The sequence below is a fragment of the Meles meles genome, chromosome 5, assembly GCF_922984935.1.
Source record: "Meles meles chromosome 5, mMelMel3.1 paternal haplotype, whole genome shotgun sequence".
NCBI lineage: Eukaryota > Metazoa > Chordata > Mammalia > Carnivora > Mustelidae > Meles > Meles meles.
The window spans coordinates 113,201,373-113,214,453 of NC_060070.1; the positions used below are offsets into that span (position 1 = coordinate 113,201,373).

At 39.0% G+C, this 13,081-nt stretch overlaps 1 protein-coding gene and 1 pseudogene across 5 annotated transcripts in view; one reads left to right on the forward strand and one right to left on the reverse strand.

Annotated features, from left to right (window-relative positions):
* The window catches only part of ADGRB3 (adhesion G protein-coupled receptor B3), a 743,702-nt gene that overhangs the window by 522,951 nt on the left and 207,670 nt on the right, over positions 1-13,081 (forward strand). The gene's annotated exons all lie outside the window — the stretch shown is intronic.
* LOC123942788 lies at positions 6,644-6,806 on the reverse strand (annotated as a pseudogene).

Sequence of the window (13,081 nt, forward strand, 5' to 3'; positions counted from 1 at the left end):
TCAATATCCTCTTGTCTTTTTATTTGTCTTTGAGCATATATTTAAATCAAGAGCAGCTTCAGCCTGAACTATTAAAATGGATACTTTGGGCTTGGCCACTAACAGTCTTCTGAGATGAAGGCAATGGATCCTTCTAAATATGGAAGTACAGACATTCAAGTATCATATGGTTTCACTTATTTGTGGAGCATAACAAATAACATGGAGGACATAGGGAGATGGAGAGGAGATGGGAGTTGAGGGAAATTGGAAGGGGAGGTGAACCATGAGAGACTATAGACTCTGAAAAACAATCTGAGGGTTTTGAAGGGGTAGGGGGCGGGGGTGGGTGGGAGCTTAGGGGAACCAGGTGGTTGGTATTAGGGAGGGCACGTATTGCATGGAGCACCGGGTGTGGTGCAAAAACAATGAATTCTGTTACACTGAAAAGAAATAAAAAAAAAAAAATGTGGCAAGAAAAAAAAAAGAAGTACTGACATTCAAACACAGATCTCTTTCTGTCTCTCTCTCTCCCTCAATCTCTCTCTCACTCTTTCTCGGATAGCTTAGACTAGACTGCAAATTAAAAATATAATCAAAAACACAACTGTTAAAATTGCTAGAAAAAGCAACATAAAAAATAGAGCAGGGTTTCATAAAATGAAGAGAAAATTAACTTAAAAGTAGAAGTTTTAAAAGTGTGGGAAATTGTGTAGTATGAGTAGATGAGTAGACTAACGTTATTTTAAGGATTATTTTTGCATAGAAATACATGGTGCTGTAATTATTTTCTTTTTTTTTTTTTTTTTTTTTCTGAAGCTTGACAGTTGGGTTGAGACTATACACCAAGAAGCCATCCTGTTAGCTGGGGCGGGCGACCTGCTGGACCCCATCAGCCATTCCCACCCGAACTCTGGGGTGGGTGAAATCCAGTTTCAATAGCAGGTTTTGTATTCTTTTGCCAGGGCAGTAGAAGGCAGGTTAGCATCTCTGGCTGGGGATTCTGTTCCCTTGGCCTGCTTTTATGTCTGCAGTCAATTCACTTGCTTCAACCTGCTTTCACCTCCTGGTTATTGATTTTGGCTGACATTTAGTTCAACGTGTTATCAATTCTCTTAATCATTTCAAAAAGAGAGAAGGGAGCAAAGATGCCCCAACCATTACCCATCACCTCAGCCCAGGACAGCTTTAGGTCATTCGTTCCACAGACAGGGGCCCATGTATGAATAAGTGTTTTCCTTGACATTACTTTAGCCATAGAAGTAATAGAAAAGTTAGCTCACGTCTCTATAAGTATATCAAAGACTGGATTCTTTATTTTAATCAAGCAATTTTGTCTGCTTCTACTGCAACCAGGTGCTTCCCCACCCAACCCATATTACCGTGAAATAATTAATGTTTAGAAAAGTACAAATGGGCATAATTTTGAAAAAGCTAAATATTACTCAGAAAATTAGCAAGTGAAACCCTTTAAAAGAGGCAGAGGCAAGTTGCATTTTTAGTTTGGCCTTAAAAATGCTAATCAGTTCAGTGAGGGAATCCTAACGGACTGCTCTGAAGTGACCCAAAGCCCAGGTGAAATAGGATGGATAGGCAGATGTCTGTCACCAAGACCACCTGGGGGTAGTTGAAGGAGCTGGTTGAATTGTAAATATTCTGTAACCTTTTCACTCAAGTAGTAAGGGTATTGCATTATTTGAGTAAGGAAAGAAGTACATAAGCTGAAAAGTATTACATTATTTGAACCATTGCACGTTTCAACCGTGACTTTCCCTAATTTCTTCTAAATTCTAGATCAGTATTCCTAATTGCCTCTTGAGACAACTTCCAGGTATGAGCCTGTTCCTCCTACATTATTCCCTGCCTCTTACCGGCAGAATTGTCCGTGTTGTTGTGAGATCCTTGAAGGCAGAGGTAATGTCTATGTCAACTTTGTATCTCCAGTATTTTTCCCCAAAATAGAAAGGAGGCGAGCAGATATAATCACATATCCAGCACCTGGAATATTTCCTTGAAGGAATGAATTTATTATTTTGTAAGTTGTAAACTTTAGGTTAGCACAAGGTTTGTGTCACAAAGCAGGATCCCGTCATTGAAAGATAAGATAGATATTGGCACCACCCTGGAAACCTGTTTATATATCTTTATTGTCAGGGCAGGTAATCACTCAGAACAAGTCACCAGGCTGGGATAAATTGAGATCGCTATTCTAGTAGATAGACATTAATCGAGTACTTCTTGTGGGCAAGTTACCGTTAGAAGATAGATGAGTAAAACATAGCTTCTGAACCCTGAAAATTTCTTTTTAAAGGGACGCCCAACACTAATCATTGCTATAATTAGATAATTTCCATTGTTCCATTGTCTGTTTCCTCTGTTCTTGCAAAGCTCTGTGAAGGGAGAGGATTTTGTATTTCTGGCAGATAGCACAGTGCCTGGCACACATTAGACAGCCCACAAATCCTTGTAGAAAGAACAAGTCATTTCGTTCTGTTTTATTTTATTTTTATTTTTTAAATATTTTATTAATTTGTTTGACTGAGAGAGAGAGAGAGAGAACAAGCAGGCAGAGTGACAGGCAGAAACAGGTTTCCAGCTGATCAGAAGCCCAATGTGGGACTGGATCCTAGGACCCTGGGATCATGACCTGAACTGAAGATAGACACTTAACTGATTGAGCCACCCAGGTGCCCCAGAACTAGTCATTTTAATGCCAAACGGAGAGTGGTCACCCTTACTTACCTCCTTTTCTCCCCTCCCTCAGTCCCCTCTGCCACACCTTTATCAGTGTCCTCAGACCTTACTCCAGATCTCTCCCAGCTAGCCTCCTTCCACACTGTCACCAGAGGGACCTTTCTAAAACCAAGCCTGGTCAGGCTTAAAATCCTTACCATCCTCTCCAACCACTAACAGTGGTTCTTGGCTTTAGGGATAGAATCCTTTTAAAACTCTGATAAAAACCATGGGACATTTTTCCCACTTAAATTTGCATCTACACGATCTTATACTTAATTTGTAGGTGTTTGTGGTCTTTCTGAAAGCCCATTTCATAAGCCCAATAGAGGTTTAAGAACTCTTACTGAAGAATTCCAAGATAAAATACAAACTGTTTAGTAGGACCTAAGACCTGTGTCATCTTTGTGTCCTTTCCTGGACCTACCCTCTCCCCAGTAGGCATACCCCAACCTTCTCGACACACCAGCTCTACCAGTTTAGTTTACCCCCCAAAATATGTCATGTTTTTGCAGACACCACGTACCTTCGTGGAGTCCATGTTCTCATCTCTCAAACCCATCCCTTGTTTGATTAGTGAATCTCATCCTTCAAACCCAACTCACAGCCTACTTCTTACAGAAAGCCTCCTCCAACAATAATAAAAGTCATTTCTTATTTCCTTGGGCTACTTCTGATCTTTCATATACATATGGGGTTGCTTATCTAACTATAATCATCTTTATTCACATATGTCTTCTCTAAACTCTAGAAATATTACTACCAAGAACAATAATGGCTCATATTCTGAGCCTATCATTGCAGGAGGCACTGTTGTAACCACTTATACATATAACATACTTTAAATCCCGCAAGAATTCTGTGAGGTGTTATTTTTTTTCAAAGATTTTATTTATTTGAGAGAGAGAGAGAGAAGCAGAATTCCCACTGAGCAGCGAGCCTGGCAAGGGTTCGATCCCAGGACCCTGGGATCGTGACCTGAGCTGAAGGTAGATGCTTAACGACTGAGATGCCCAGGTGCCCCAGGTGTTATTTTTATCTATATTTTACAGTTGAAAAAGCCAAGGTGCAAAGAAGCTAAGTTGAATACCTTGAGTCAAGATATTTATCTGAAAACATGCTTATTAAAATGTATTGAATCAAGGTACAGTATTAGCAATATCAGCAAATTGCTGAACCAAGGCTTACAATAGCTTCTATTTGCTGAGAGCTGAGTACTGTCACAGTGTACTTGGATTTTTACCTTAAGTTATCACTAATACTCACCACACTTCAGCAAAGCAGGTATTAGTTTCCACCTTTAATAATGGAGGAAGAACACCCTCTGTTTAATCCCTTGACAGATTGCTTTGTGTGCAATCTGAATACAGAAGAGGGAAGCCATGGGAAGACTTTTCGGAGGGGCTGGTCCGTGGGTGAAGATGATGAAAACCCGAGTTTTGGCAGTTCTGTAGCCTGGAGAATGTGTGCGCTGCATTACAGGCATATCCAAAGTGGAGATCACTCAGTCTCTCAGAACAGTCCCCAAAATGAGGAGAACTGTGCTATGGTCACGTAGTCTCAGCCTGTAGATCACATGGTCTCACTCTATGTTCTGTTGATTTACAAACTTGAATATTAGTGCTTCCTGGGGTCATCAATTTCTAAAAGACTGACTCAATTTAAACATAATGACTAGAATCATGCTTAGTGAAATAAATAAGTCAATCAGAGAAAGACAACTATCATATGATCTCCCTGATATGAGGACGTGGAGATGCAACATGGGGGGTTAGGGGGATAGGAGAAGAATAAATGAAACAAGATGGGATTGGGAGGGAGACAAACCATAAGTGACTCTTAATTTCACAAAACAAACTGAGGGTTGCTGGGGGGAGGGGAGTTGGAGAGGGGGAGGGGGGTTATGGACATTGGGGAGGATATGTGCTCTGGTGAGTGCTGTGAAGTGTGTAAACCTGGCGATTCACAGACCTGTACCCCTAGGGATAAAAATACATTATATGTTTATAAAAAAATAAGAAATAAATAAAAAATTAGAGAAAAACTGAGCATTGCATTTGAATCTGCTGATATTAAAAAAAAAACATAATGACTAGAAACTAATGTATAAAAATTGAAATGCTTTATTAGGCCCTAATCTGTTCATGGATAAGTATATCCACTCCTTGTTGCCCTATCTGTATGAGAAATTAACATCGCAATTAAAAAGATTGCCAGGAACACAGAGATCAGAACTGTGGGAGTTGATGCAACTTAATTTTCCAGCAAATGCTGAGTATATCTATATGCCACTCATGCACTGAGGGATATAACAGTGGTCAAAAAAGATGAAGATTCTATGCTCACAGGTATTAAATACTAGTGTTACCTCATTAGGTCCTGTAATTCTGTCCTTCCATCTGCATTGTAGGCGCAACCCCATGCTGTTCTTGCAGTGAGTACAAGAAACTCGCCTTTGAGCAGTACAGTCAACTCCCAGTACATGCTCCCTGACTGCCCCTTCCCTATTGATAGTCTATATTGATAATAAATCTATTGTAGATTTAAGAAATTCTTTCTTGAGTGATGTTTGTTCTAACAATTAGATTATTTTCAAGTCTTGGTCTGATAACCTTCCATCCCTGTAAAAAGACTCTATTTTCTGTTCTGATACATGTTGACTTAGTTTAACTCTCAGAGAGCGGGAGGCCTGGTTTCTCTCATCCCATTCGTGGTACTTCGCTGCTGGTTTTATGCATCCACTCTGGAGATGAGTTTGAGTCGAAGTATGCTTCTGTACTTGCCCGCAAATTGGCAAAGAGATCATTGTGTCTGTAGCTTGTAGTATAGAGAGAAAATGTAACTTGGAGCGAAATTAGGAGGATTTGGGGGAGTGGGAACTTTATTCTTTATTTAGTAGAAATTCATCTCATGTTTTATTAAAATAAGTGACCTAATCAGGTACAAACTTTGGGACAAACATTCAGATAGAAAAAGAAAGCACTTATCTTGTCTAAAAGCTGATCCTAATTTCAGTTTTGTGCCTCCCTTCTTCTAGTTCATACAATTTAATCTGAATTGGTTTAGGGTCTTCCTCCGCTTCTTCCTGTATTTCCTTGCCACACATAAAAACAGTGATTTGGCTTTTCCCGGTTGTTTTGTTTTGTTTTGTTTTGTTTGTTTCCATGCCAATTCTAAATAATGTTTTCCTGGCTAGGGGGGGAAATACATTTTCCCTGATATATTTGTGAATATAAGAACAGAAGGGATGTGTGCCACATTCCTGAAGAGGGCCCAAGATACGAACCAGCCCCCAGAGTTTTCTGCTCTCAGCAGGGTGCGGAAGCTGCATCATGGAAATGGCCAGCCGGCCTGTCCTGGAGCCTCGCAGAGTTCAGTTGCTAGTGTAAGGGGCAGGGGTGCTAGCATTAAGATAGTTAATAATGTTCTTATGAAACCTCAGTGAGTTTCCCACAGCAATGGAATTTTTCCTGTGTGCCCAAGAGGAATGGGGAAGTAGTCAAGACGGAGTTAGAAAAATCTAAAGAGTGACCTCGCAGTCCAGAGGTGAGGGACAAGGCATGATCTGCTCATACTGAGAGATTATTTAAGTCCCAGGATCCTAGATGAAGAATTAAGCCTCATATGAGAAATTAAGTTTTAGAAAGTTAAATAATTTTACACATCTTTTATACCTAACTACTTGGCCTGAAATTCTGACCTCTGCATAGTTTCAAATCCAAAATCCATGACTATCAGGGAAAGTTGCCTAATCAATAGAAGGTTAGAGTATGCTACCAGGTAGGCGAGAACAGGGAAAATACTGAGTTTAGTTTCATCAGTTAAAAAGCAGTTTCAGGCTAACACGACTGTAGCTCTCTGAATAACTCAACATGGAACTAAAAAGCAGAGTTCTAGCATGGGAAAACAATCTATGGAGAAGCAACAAATAAAGTTAATTGAACTAGTTGATGTAGGGATATACTAATTACCCAAATATTCCCTGAGTACCCAAGTTATGATGTTGATGGGGAACCAAAGGTTAAAATAAGGAAAATATTCTCCTATTAAGTAATGTTCTATACTTGATCTTAGCCAAAAGGCTGAGAAGCGATTCTCCTATTAAGTAACGTTCTATAAAACTAGTCACCTACCCAATTAAAACACCCTATGCAATTCACCGTAGCATCTTCTCACACCAGTGCAGTCAAAGCTTTTTAACAGGCCCTCACTGACAGTAACTCATATAAAATACCCAACTTAGAATTCAAATGCAAATTGAAATTTCAAATTTGACAAGATCTGATTTCCTGAAGTTTCTGTAAGCAATACAGGATTACTCGTATCCTACCAGAATTACTGACAGAATGCCATTTTTTCCTATCTTAATTTTTTTGTTGGAAAAGTCAGAATTTAATTCAGTCTACAGTTGCCAAAAGAATTGATGCACAGTTGAATTATAAACTAAATTTATTAAAAACCAAGCATATTATAAACTTTTTTTTTAAACTTTAAGGTAACATCCCTGTTTAACATGGTTTGTTTTAGAGATGTGGTGTGTTTTAAAGGGAGAGAGCGGGGAGGGCAGAAGGGGAGGGGGAGATAGAGAATCCCAAGCACAGATGCAGAGCTTGATCTCATGACTCTGAGATCATGACCTGAGCAAAAGCCAAGAGCTGGATGCCAAACCAACTGAGCCAGCCAGGCGCCCCTTTCAGTGACTTTTTCTAATAAGGAGTATCTCCTGTACTAAATAAAGCATATGGAAGTGCACATGAGCAAAAAGATAGTTCCTCTGGAGCCATCCTGTCTAGAGGACAAATATACCTTAAATGGGAAATACATAGTGATAGTGGAAATCACTAGATCAGATTGACACATGATGGCCTGGCAACCAAATGGCCACTTATCTTAATTCCTCATTTCTAATTTTACAACTGAGTACTGAAAATGCACTTATTTTAAAATATGTAGCCCACATTTAGCAAGTATGAACACGCATGCTATGCTCGATATAAAGTCTTACTGGAGTTTACGTTTCTAGCCTTACTTCCTTTGCCTATTTCTCTTACATATTTATGTTGTACAATGCTGTAGGCTATCTCAAACAGTGTAGTTACAAAATGTGGTCTAAGTTAAATACAACAGGTACGAAGGATCTTGCAAGAAGTTTGCAAGGTGAATGTGCTGAAGATGATAGTTTTGACTGTAAATGTAAACAAGATTTCTGGAGGAAAAAACTAAAGAAGATTAGTATTCTGTTACTACTGGTTTCCAATTTAAGAACTTGGGAAGAGTCAAGCTTGTTTAATGTGGTGGCTCATGAACTTTTTCGTGGGAACTGTGGCCTGCTTAGATGATAGTTTAAAGCTGACCTTGAATTAGATTATCATGCATAGCCTTTGCTCTGTTTTAGCAGCCTTGGGGTCCTTGGCTCTCTTAGTGCAGAAAAATTTAGAATTGGCTAGAAGGCTCTCTGGTGTGCTCTTGAAACCTAATAATTCTACCAGGAAGTCAACTGAAGAAGATCATTCAGGCTTCAGGAAACATTGCAATTTCTGAGTACCATTAATGAGGGAAGTTGACCCTCAGGAGAAACTTTGGATAGATTTTTCTTTACCTCTGTTCTCAAGGGACCCCAGAATGCTGAAATGTCATGAACATTTTACTACTGTTTTAGACGGAATTGCTTTGAGACACTCAAAAGTAATTTTCCAAATTTTTATAGTAAGGCCAAATCTAAGATGATTTCCCTCGAACCATTTTCAGTTCAAGTGCATGTGGGCGGGGAAATTTTTTGTTTGTTTGTTTTGTTTTGTTTTGTTTAAAAATGCCCCTAGATCTAGAGTCTTTGAATGATGTGGATTCTAAACTGCATACTTTTTGCTTTCCTAGGAAGAGTTCTTTTTCTTTATGTCACACAACTGGTATTTCATCACTTTCAAAAGCCCTCTGGGCCCTTGCTTTTTCTCTAGCACATGAATTCCTCAGCCTTTCTTCAGAATAGGCCTGTCTGTCCCTTTTGTTTCTCAGAGCAGCACTATTTATCCTCTTATCCACAAATATTTTGTTTACCTCCTATCACAGCCAAGGGGTTAAGGGAAGACACAAAGATTCAGAAGCAAAACCTCTGCCCAGAAAAGAAAGCATGAAGTCTAGAGAAGTGTTAAAACACACAAACAGCTCACTGTAATATAAGGCAGAGGGTGTTCTCTGCCATAAATCTGCACAGGAAGAATTGTAAGGTAGTCAGAGAAGGGGAGGATGTGACCTCCAACCCGGAATGGACCATGGTAATGCTCTATGGAGAGATGGCAGTGTGATAAGTAGGGAGTGGGATCAGGGGATGCAGTTAGTGTGTGAGTTTAGGTTTACTTAAAGGTAGAGGAAATCAAGGTAGATCTCATGTAATGTAGTCAGTCTCTTAGAAGGCAATAATTTTTTTTTTAATATTTTGTTTATTTGACAGGGAGAGAGGGAACACAAGCAGGAGTGGGAAAGGGAGAAGCAGGCTTCCCACCAAGCAGGGAGTCCAATGAGGGGCTTGATCTCAGGACCTTGCTTTTATGACCTAAGCTGAAGGCAGATGCTTAAGGACTTAGCCACCCAGGCGCCCCTGGCAATAAAATTTTTTTTATTAGTGTTGTCCAGCTGACGTATAGTAGGAGCCACATATGTAGTTATACATATGTAATTACATATTACATATGTAATTTTTCATAGCCACATTGAAAGGTATAAACAAGTAAAATTCTAATAATACCTTTCATCTAACCCAATAGACCTAATAAATTAACTTTTAACATGTAATCAGTATAAAACTTATTAAAGAGGTATTTCTAGTCTTTTTTTCATACTATGTCTTTGAAATCCGGTGTTGCATTTTATACCTACAGAACATATCAGTTTATATTAGCCATCTATGAAATGCTGAATACTCATGTGTGGCTACTGATCCCATATTGGACAAGTGGGAGTTCTTGACCTGGTTTTAGTTAATGAGAAAAGGAAATAAAAACATAACTAAATTAAAGAAAACTAGGAGATAACAGTCTTGTTCTTGTGATATGTTGTTTGATTTGGGTTGAAAAACATGAGTAATCCCCAAAATGACCCACTCGTCTCTTCCTGCTCTTGGTAATTATTCTATTGTTAATCAGGTATCCCCAGTGTCTACCCACAGTCCTTTTGCTTAAGGGTTAGGTAACTCAATTTCTGTTGCTATCAATGTACAGGCGACTTAGTCCAAAGCTAATTAGTTTAATATACAGTTGTTGATTTAGTTATGACTAGTGAGATTGAAGGAAACATATTCTTGGGTATATAGGAAAGATGCTTCCTCTCTCTATTGAGAAAACAACCTGAGGTGTGTCTGTCTGTCTCTTTCTCTGGATGTGAACAAAGAAATTTTAGGTGGAGATCATGAGCAAGACTGAAGGAAGAGTGGAGAGACAAAAAGCCTTTGGTTACATTAGTAAACCTCAGAACCTGTCTAACCTGATATCTTGTGGGAGAGATTACTACCCAGTACCCATCTTTTCCTTTTGCCTTGGTGATGGGTCTCGATGTGTGATTCTGGCTCATTCCCACACAGAATAAATACCATATCTCCTGGCTTCCTTTGAAGGGAAGGATGGCCTTTTGACTCATTCTGGCCAGTGAGATGCACACTTAAGTGTTACGTATGACTTCCACGAAGTCTCATACTTCATGGCTTCCACTATAGCAGCTTCCTTGACCATGGTATGATCTTGGAGTTTGGAGGTTGTATGCGGAGGATAGAGGAGCAGAAAAATTGGAGCCTAAGTTTCTAGGAAGATCATAAGGCCTCCAAATCACTTTTAACCACCTAAACCTACATTTATTTTATGTGAATGAGGGATAAATATCTGTTTTTCTACAACCACTGATACTTTAATTCTTTTATGGAATGGCTAAAACTCTGTTGAAGCAGGGCCTTCTTTTGGTGGTTGCATTAGTGACCTAACATACACAAGCCCCTGCTAGCAGGAAATTGATCTCTTATTGGAGGAAAAGAAATAAAGAAAACAGGTAAACAAGTGAGAGAGAGACTTCCCAGTAGAGATAGGAACAATGAGAGGAGCTGTCCTGTGCATTCAGGGAGGCCTCCTTGAGGAGCAGGCATTGGAGCTGTGGCCTGTGGGGCAATAAGGAGCCTTTCACAGAAGATCTGATCCAGGGACACCTGGGTGGCTCACTGGGTTAAGCCTCTGCGTTTGGCTCAGGTCATGATCCCAGGGTCTTGGGATCGAGCCCCACATCGGGCTCTCTGCTCAGTGGGGAGCCTGCTTCCCACTCTCTCTCTGCCTGTTTCTCTGCCTACTTGTGACCTCTCTCCCTCTGTCAAATAAATAAATAAAATCTTAAAAAAAAAAAAAAAAAGAAGATCTGATCCAAGCACTCCAGGCCAAAAGAGTTGGCAGACCGAGTGGCCTAAGATGAAAATGGAAGAGATGCCAGTGTGCCTGGGATGGATGGACTGAGGGTAGGGGATAAAGAAACAGAACTCTCAGGCAGGGTCCGGATTAGATAGGACCTTCTAGACCAGGAGAACTATTTGAACCAGGAAGCGCCGGATAATTTTTTAAACAGAAGAATAAATGGTCTGAGTCCTTACATTTTATTTTTATACTAATTTATATTTTTATGATCACTTAGTGGATAAGACAGTAGAATTATTCATGGTAGAAAGTGAGGAACAATAGTAGCTGGGACTAAGAAGGTAGCAGTGGACATAAAAATAGACACATGTATTTTTATTTGATTAAAGCACTAGGGAAGTAAAAGGAATATTCCAATAGTTAATTAACCTTATAGCATTGATCTCTTGTCTTCTGTCTGATTGTAGGTCATTGCTATTCTTTGTCCTTACCTAGGAGAGAGGAGGACCTAGGAGTGAGAGAAATGCTGAAAAATAATGGCAGGTGGATAAGAAAGGTCAGGAAATGGAAACGTGTGCAAATCAGGAGAAAGCTTAAGGAGGCAGAGCAAAGGAAACAATGTTGGGAGCACCCCAGACATTTTCACAAGCCCCTAGATAAAAGATGATAAAGCAGAAAGGAAGGGGAGACATGGAGGAATGGGAATGTGCTCATTCCAAAGCTTCATTTAAGCCCTTTTTGCAGAAAATACTTTAGCCTATAGAATGTTTTCAGAGAACTGGGAAAGGGATTTTTTTTTTTAATCACTTACTGGTAAATAATACAACTCTCTTCATTTTATTTTATTTTATTTTAAAGATTTTATTTGTTTATTTGACAGAGAGAGAGAGATCACAAGTAGGCAGAGAGAGGGGGACGCTGAGCAGAGAGCCCAATGTGGGGCTCTATCCCAGGACCCTGGGATCATGACCTGAGCCGAAGGCAGAGGCTTTAACCCACTGAGCCACCTGGGTGCCCCAACTCACATTATTTTAAATGAAATGGCTCATTTAGTTTTGATGTTTTATTCATAATATATATCCTTCATATTTACGCTTCCTTCATAATATTGCTATTTTTTAAAAGATAATATTACATTTTGATAGTCCTATAGAGTTCCTAAACTCATTTTTTTAGTTTAAATGATTTTTTAAAAACTTTTAAAGATACTTTGTATGCATTACAAAAAATACCTAAGATGTAAAGATGTGCAGAGTTGAAAATATTCTTAATTCTGTTAACTAATAGGTGAATTTTTTTGAAGATTTTTATATAGTTAAGATTGTACCATTTTTAACTTTGTTTTCCTTTATTTCCTAGACATATCACGTGAATATAGTCCAATGTTTTAAAAATATTTTTATTAACGTATTTTTTTTCTCATTTTATTTATTTTTTCAGTGTAACAGTATTCATTCTTTTTGCACAACACCCAGTGCTCCATGCAAAACGTGCCCTCCCCATTACCCACCACCTGTTCCCCCAACCTCCCACCCCTGACCCTTCAAAACCCTCAGGTTGTTTTTCAGAGTCCATAGTCTCTTATGGTTCGCCTCCCCTCCCCAGCGGGTTATTAACGTATTTTTAAGGAAACGTATTTCATCAAATATTTTTAAATTTGAATATTGAACAAATACTTTAATTGCATGGTCACCACACAGTTTTCTTATTACTTCTGAAATCTTGAATATTTAAATTATTCTCAATTTTTCACTATAATAAATTATACTGAGATAACTATCTTTGTCCATAAATCTCTATCTTCATTTTAATACTATCTCCTTAGATTTGATTCCCCAAAGAGCTATTAGACATGTAGTTTTTTTTTTTAAGCCTTTGTTGGAACTATTCTTAACTCCGTGTTTTTCATCCCTTTTTAAATTTGGCTGATAGCTAATTCCTGTAAATTCTGTGTCTGTCCTGGGCCTCAAAGCAAGCCTACCTCCCCG